This window comes from Lissotriton vulgaris, chromosome 2_1 (genome assembly GCF_964263255.1).
Source record: "Lissotriton vulgaris chromosome 2_1, aLisVul1.2, whole genome shotgun sequence".
In the NCBI taxonomy this organism is placed as follows: Eukaryota; Metazoa; Chordata; class Amphibia; order Caudata; family Salamandridae; genus Lissotriton; species Lissotriton vulgaris.
The window spans coordinates 1761105662-1761113212 of record NC_141687.1 but is presented as its reverse complement, the minus strand read 5'-3'; positions in this window follow the sequence as shown (position 1 = coordinate 1761113212).

The window sequence follows — 7551 nt, the reverse complement described above, 5'->3', positions numbered from 1 at the left end:
ACAAAACATCTTCAGTAGTTAGGGGAGCCCGAGGACGGCCGCCTCACAGCTAACAGGCGTTGAACCCACAAATGAGCACATCAGTTACCAACCCCGCTGATAATGATCATCTTTGGATTACTAGAACCATCAACACATCCAGTCATCGACAATGACAGAGCAACTTAATGAGGAATCGTGAAAATCCCGATGAATCACCTCTGAGGTTATGTTCATGGAACATTAATGGGCTAACCAACAAGACTGCAGATGCCGAGCTCCTTGTTTACTTAAAATCTTTTGACATCCTGTTCCTGCAGGAAACATAGCTAGAGGAGTCATTTCAAATAGAGGGATACATTTGTTTCTAAGGAAGCTAAGGAAATGTAAATATGGCTGTCTATCAGGCGGCCTAGCTGCATATATTAAAATAACAAAAATTCACAGTGTGCAGAAACTGCCCTCTCTCCCCCCAGCTGTAAACTCCATAAAGGCTCAACTCAACCTCAGAGGAAAAATTGAGGAGGTGCTGCTGATCACGTATATATTTAAATCGGAAACCAAAAAAATAGGAATCAAAAATTCTAATCGAACATCTGCTTCAACAAATGAGTTCATATACCACACTAAACCTTATTCTGTCCGGCAACTTTAATGAACACATTCTAGGCACCATTCAAAATGAAGATATCCAGGTCCAGTCTTTTCATTGGAACATTCCAACTCAAACTCATAGTGATTATGGAAGAACCTCTAAGAGTGGTTCAGAGATGCTAGAACAACTCGAGCATATTGCCCTAACGGTGCTAAATGGAAGATTTGTCAATGACTCTCCGCTGGACGCCTCATTTCACAAGGCGATACCAAAGGAGATGATGGACGGAGTGTTTGAGGAAATCAAACACTCACCCCCAGTCAACTGATCTGGGTTTAATCCATCATCATTCTTTAGCCCACTCCACCACCCCAGTTTAGACATGGCCATGTGAAAATCAGTCTGACCCTGTGCCTCATGGGAACAGTCTAGCCCGAACTGCCAAGCCATGTCTTCCCTAGACCAGAAACAAGCATCCGGAGACCGATTTTGGATTCATAATCCTCTTCAGCCAGGCTATCTTGAATCCTGGCGCTCAGACTTGAAAAATGGACCCGCACAAAAACCAGAAATAACGGTAAGGGGAGACTTAAAGGTCTGACTTGGGGAAGAGCCAGGTTTTCAGGCCCTTCCTGAACTCCAACAGGGAACTAGCTTGTCTAATGTGCTGCGGCAGCCCATTCCATAGTTGGGCGGCTGCCACGCTGAAGGCCCTTCCTCCCATCCTGAAGCGTCTAAATCTGGCAGTGACCAGTAGGCCAGTGCTAGAGGATCGGAGCTGCCGTTTTGGAATATACCTGCTGAATTTCTCTTGTAAGGGGATAGGGCCTAAGTTGTGCGCCGCTCTGAATGCAATACAGAGTGATTTGAAGTGTACCCTTTCCCTAATGGGCAGCCAGTGAAGGTCTTTTAACGCCAACATAGTAGAGGACCTACGTTTTCTATTCAGTACAATCTTTGCCGCCATGGACTGGACTCTCTGCAACCCCTGAAAGATGTATTGCGGTGCTCCCAAATACAGGGAGTTGCAGTTGTCCAGTCTGCTCAGCACTATATTCCTGACTACGAGGGCGCGCGTATCTTTGGGGATAAGTGGGAGGATCTGGCGCAGCATACGCATCAAGGAAAGGCATACCACCACAGTTTTATTGGCCTGAGATTCCATTTGGAGGTTGCTGTCCAGCAAGACTCCCAGGTTACGCACCGTTTTGGCTGGAGTCAGGGGTTCCTCCTCCGGTGTAAGCCTGAACTCCCGAGGTAGCTGTAGGGACAGTCTGGCTGAAGGACAGTAGACCACCTCTGTCTTCCCTCCATTAAATTGTAGGGAGTTATCCTTAAGCCATCCAGCTGTCTGCCGCATGCAATCCTGGAAAATATCCATCGATATTGCCTGTTTCCCTTCCAGGGAAAACACCAGATGGGTGTCATCAGTGTAGTTAATCAGGTCAATACCGAAGGATTTAATTATGGGGAGCAGGGGCTGTAGGTAGATGTTAAACAGAACAGGGCTGACCGCATGTTGCACCGGAGACTTACTGGAGGTAAAAGGTGCCATGGTCACCATCTGTTGTCGTCCCGATAGATAGGACACTAGCCATTTTAGGGCTTGCCCCGACACCCCTATCCTCTCCAACCTTTCCGGGGTATAGCATGGCTCACCGTATCGAATGCGGCTGACGTATCGAGCAGCACCAAAATGGTGTCGCTCCCATTGTCAGCTCGCACTCGCAGATTATCCAGAACGGTCGCCAAAGCAGTCTCTGTGCTATGGCCTGGGCGGAACCCAAATTGGTCCCTGTCCAGCAGATGGTTATCCTCCAGATAGCAAGAGAGGCTTTTACTGACTAGTTTTTCCAGAATTTTAACGGGATAGGGCAGGAGGGAGATGGGTCTAAATATTGCTGGTGACTTGGGGTCTAATGAAGGTTTTCTTAACAGAAGTGTTACTACTGGCAACTTCCATGCCTCAGGAACGGTACCAGCTTCCAGTGATTGACTGCAAATCTGTTGTAGCCAGGGAAATGTTTCCTGGCCCGGTGCTTTCCAGATTTAATAAGGGAGGGGGTCCAGTGGGGAGCCAGAGGGCACAGTATTGGCCAGTGTTTTAAACAAGTCGGCCGTTAGAGCAGGGAATTTGTCCAGGAACGTATTTGCCCGAATCGCTTCCTCAGGCCTATCCGGCCGAGTTGTCCGGATCGCTACTACTAATAGGGTGTAGATCACCCACTATTGCATATGGCCATGTCTGAACTGGGGTGGCTGAGTGAGCTAAAGAATGGTGATGGATTAAACCGACATCAGTTGACTGGGGGTGAGTGTTTGATTTGCTCAAACGCACGTCCATCATCCCCTTTTGTATCACTTTGGTCGCACTAAGATGGCAGGCTATGCTCAGACGTGAGTCCCTTGCTCACTTTGCCACTGGATTCAAGATAGCCTGGCTGATGAGGATTATGAATTCGAAACCGGTCCCAGGATGCTTGTTTCCAGTCCAGGGAAGACATGGCTTGGCAGTTCAGGCTGGACTGTTCCCAGGAGGCACAGGGTCGGACTCATTTGCATGTGACCATGTATGAACTGGGGTGGCAGAGTGAGCTAAAGCATGGTGATGGATTAAACCCAGATCAGTTAACTGGGAGTGAGTGTTTGATTTACTCAGACGCTCCTTCCATCATCCCCTTTTGTATCGCATTGTTTGCCCTAAGTTGGCAAGGTAAGCTCAGACGTGAGTCCCTTGCTCACTTTGCCTCTGCATTCAAGATAGCCTGGCTGATGAAGATTATGAATCCGAAACCGGTCCCAGGATTTTTGTTTCCGGTCCAGGGAAGACATGGCTTGGAAGTTCGGAGTCGACTGTTCCCATGAGGCACAGGGTCAGACTGAGTTCCATATGGCCATGTCGGAACTGGGGTGGCAGAGTGAGCTAAAGAATGGTGATGGATTAAACCCAGATCAATTGACTTGGGGTGAGTGTTTGATTTGCTCAAACGCTCCATCCATCATCCCCTTTTTATTGCTTTCTTCGCCCTAAGTTGGCAGGGTATGCTCAGACGTGAGTCCCTTTGCTCACTTTGCCACTGGATTCAAGATAGCCTGGCTGATGAGGATTATGAATCTGAAACCTGTCCCAGAATGCTTGTGTCTGGGCCATGGAAGTCATGGCTTGGCAGTTTGGGCTGGACTGTTCCCATGAGGCACAGAGTCAGACTGATTTGCAGTCGGCCATGACTGAACTCGGGTGGCGGAGTGAGCTAAAGAATGGTGATGGATTAAACCCAGATCAGATGACTGGGGGTGAGTGCTTGATTTACTCAAACGCTCAGTCCATCATCCCCTTTTGTATTGCTTTGTTCGCCCTAAGTTGGCAGGGTATGGTCAGACGTGACTCTCTCGCTCACTTTGACACTGGATTCCAGATAGCCTGGCTGATGAGGTTTATGAATCCAAAAACGGTCCCAGGATGCTTGTTTCCAGTCCAGGGAAAATATGGCTTTGCAGTTCGGGCTGGACTTTTCCCATGAGGCACTGGGTAAGACTGATTTGCATATGGCCATGTCTGAACTGGAGTGGCGTACTGAGCTAAAGAATGGTGATGGATTAAACCCAGACCAGTTGACTGGGGGTGAGTGTTTGATTTGCTCAAACGCTCCGTCCATCACCCCCTTTTGTATCGCTTTGTTCGCTCTAAGTTGGCAGGGTATGCTCAGACGAGAGTCCCTTGCTCGATTTGCCTCTGCATTCAAGATAGCCTTGCTGATGAGTATTTTGAATCCCAAACCGGTCCCAGGATGCTTGCTTTCGGTCCAGGGAAGACATGGCTTGGCAGTTCGGGCTGGACTGTTCCCATGAGGCACAGGGTCAGACTGATTTGCATATGGCCATGTCTGAACTGGGGTGGCTGAGTGAGCTAAAGAATGGTAATGGATTAAACCCACATCAGTTGACTGGGGGTGAGTGTTTGATTTGCTCAAACGCTCGTCCATCATCCCCTTTTGTATCGCTTTGTTCGCCCTAAGTTGGCAGGCTATGCTCAGACGAGAGTCCCTTGCTCACTTTGTCACTGGATTCAAGATAGCCTGGCTGATGAGGATTATGATTTCCAAACCGGTCCCAGGATGCTTGTTTCCAGTTCAAGGAAGACATGGCTTGACAGTTCGGGCTGGACTGTTCCCATGAGGCACAGGGTCAGACTGATTTGCATATGACCTTGTCTGAACTGGGGTGGCGGAGTGAGCTAAAGAATGGTGATGGATTAAACCCAGATCAGTTGACTGGGAGTGAGTGTTTGATTTGCTCAGACGCTCCTTTCATCATCCCCTTTTGTATCGCCTTGTTCGACCTAAGTTGGCAGGGTATGCTCAGACGTGAGTCCCTTGCTCACTTTGCCACTGGATTCAATATAGCCTGGCTGATGAGGATTATGAATCGAAACCGGTCCCAGGATGCTTGATTCCGGTTCAGGGAAGACATCGGTTGGCAGTTCAGGCTGGACTGTTCCCTTAAGGCACAGGGTCAGACTGATTTGCATATGGCCATGTCTGAACTGGGGTGGCGGAGTGAGCTCAAGAATGGTGATGGATTAAACCCAAATCAGTTGACTGGGGGAGAGTGTTTTATTTCCTCAAACGCACCGTCCATCATCCCCTTTTGTATCGCTTTGTTCGCCCTAAGTTGGCAGGGTATGCTCAGACGTGAGTCCCTTGCTCCCTTTGCCACTGGATTAAAGATAGCCTGGCTGATGAGGATTATCAATCCGAAACCGGTCCCAGGATGCTTGTTTCCAGTCTAGGGAAGACATGGCTTGGCAGTTCAGGCTGGACTGTTCCCATGAGGCACAGGGTCAGACTGATTTGCATATAGCCATGTCTGAACTGGGGTGGTGGAGTTAGCTAAAGAATGGTGATGGATTAAACCCAGATCAGTTTACTGGGGGTGAGTGTTTGATTTGCGCAAGCCCTCCATCCATCATCCCCTTTTGTATCGCTTTGTTCGCCCTAAGTTAGCAGGGTATGTTCAGACATGAGTCCCTTGCTCACTTTGCCACTGGATTCAAGATAGCCTGGCTGATGAGGATTATGAATCCGAAACCGGTCCCAGGGTGCTTGTTTCTGGTCAAGGGAAGACATGGCTTGGCAGTTCGGGCTGTACTGTTCCCATGAGGCACATGGGTCAGACTGATTTGCATATCGCCATGTCTGTACTGGGGTGGCGGAGTGAGCTAAAGAATGGTGATGGATTAAACCCAGATCAGTTGACTGGGGGTGAGTGTTTGATTTGCTCAAACTCTCCGTCCATCATCCCCTTTTGTATCATTTCACAAGGGTACACGTGACCTCCACAATTGACTACACCCTAGTGTCTCTCCCATTTTTAGGTCGAGCCTGGGAATACGCATCCGAAGGATGCGGTCCAGGTGGAGAACTATAGCTAGCTGACTCGGGGGAATGAAGGACAAGAAACTACCACGAGCTTCTCTCCGGCTGGATTTCACTGCGTGCACGCGCACGTCGGCTCCGTCCACATTGCCAGCAAGTCAGCCTAAAGCACGTGCATGCACACAGACACACACACACACGCGCGCGCGCGCACGCACACACGCACTTACACTTACACACACACACACATATAGACCCGACCCCTCCCCCACCCCGCCCCCGCCTCCGCCGCCGCCTCCGCCTCATTACTACTTTCGAAAAAGCAGCCCACCCGCGGCCTACCCGAGTCGTCCCCTGCCCCCGCCGCGTGTGTGAGTGGAAGCAGCGGGGCACAGAGACTAGAGACGGCGTGGGAAGGGGTGACCAGACCCGCAATCAAGAAGAATAACGAGGGGGAGGGAGCAGAGTAGCTAACCGCCTCCCGACCCCCCTCGCAACGTTTGTCTAAGGTCTACTGCAAGCGGAGCCCACCTGCGAGTGCAGCGACCCCCTGCCGGACAATCCGTAGTAAAAGCGGGGCCCACCCGCAACAAGACACCCCCCCCGCCCGCGCAAGGACTGCTAGACGCCGCCGCGGGCAGGGAGGATAGAGGGAAAAGTAACTGCCGCCCGCACCGCCTCGCGGTGCCCTGAATCGGGCATTGAACAACCTCCAACGCATGGCTGAAGCGGAGCCCACCCGCTCAGCACGGAACACACAGCGACCCGGTGTACACACACACACACACCCCCCCGGCAGCGTGTGGACGAAGAAGCTTCTGCAGGGAGGGGGGGAGAATGCACGGAGGACGAACAGTGCCTCAGCTGCAGCGCCGGCTCTCCCCCGCCTTGCGGAACGAGTGAAGTCTAGGGCTTCCGCGGGCGGGGAGAGCAACAGCCGACAGGACTGCCTCCAGTGATCTGAGTGACCCCCCCCCCCGCAGCCCGTGAACATTTGGCCTGCTGCGAGAGGGAGGGAGAAGCCTGCATGCGGCCAGCACCGCCGAGTCCGAATGTGCCCCCACAGCAACAACAAATGAAAGTGCCGGTGCACCCGGCAAGTATGTGAGCATTTGCCCCGTGATCTATCATAACAGTGCCTTACACAGAATGTGCCCGAACAATGAGCCTGTGCCTATGCAACATTGGGAGCAATCGGGTGCCTGTGCCTCTCTTCCCCAATAGAAAAATATGCAGAAGGAGAGAGACTCACCTGGTCACAGCAGCAGCTCCAGCCCCCTGTGTGCACTGAGGGACAGACAATAGAGTGCTCAACCAGGGAAGAAAGTATTAAGCAAGGCAGGCTGCTGCCAAAGTGAAGTCTACTGCCACCCAGTGGCCAAAAAAAAAAAAAGAAAAGTGCATCTGCCAGCAAGAAAAGAAAGAAAACAAGCATTGCACAAGTGCACAACAGAAGATAAGTCAGCAGCAGCAAGGGGCAACAGACTGAGTAGCGCCCCCAAGGAGAATCTACTACCAAGCAGCAAGTAAGTGCGCAACCACGCAGGAAACACCCACATGCACCAGCAAGGAGTCGGCAGTCGCCACTTCCAACGCAACGTG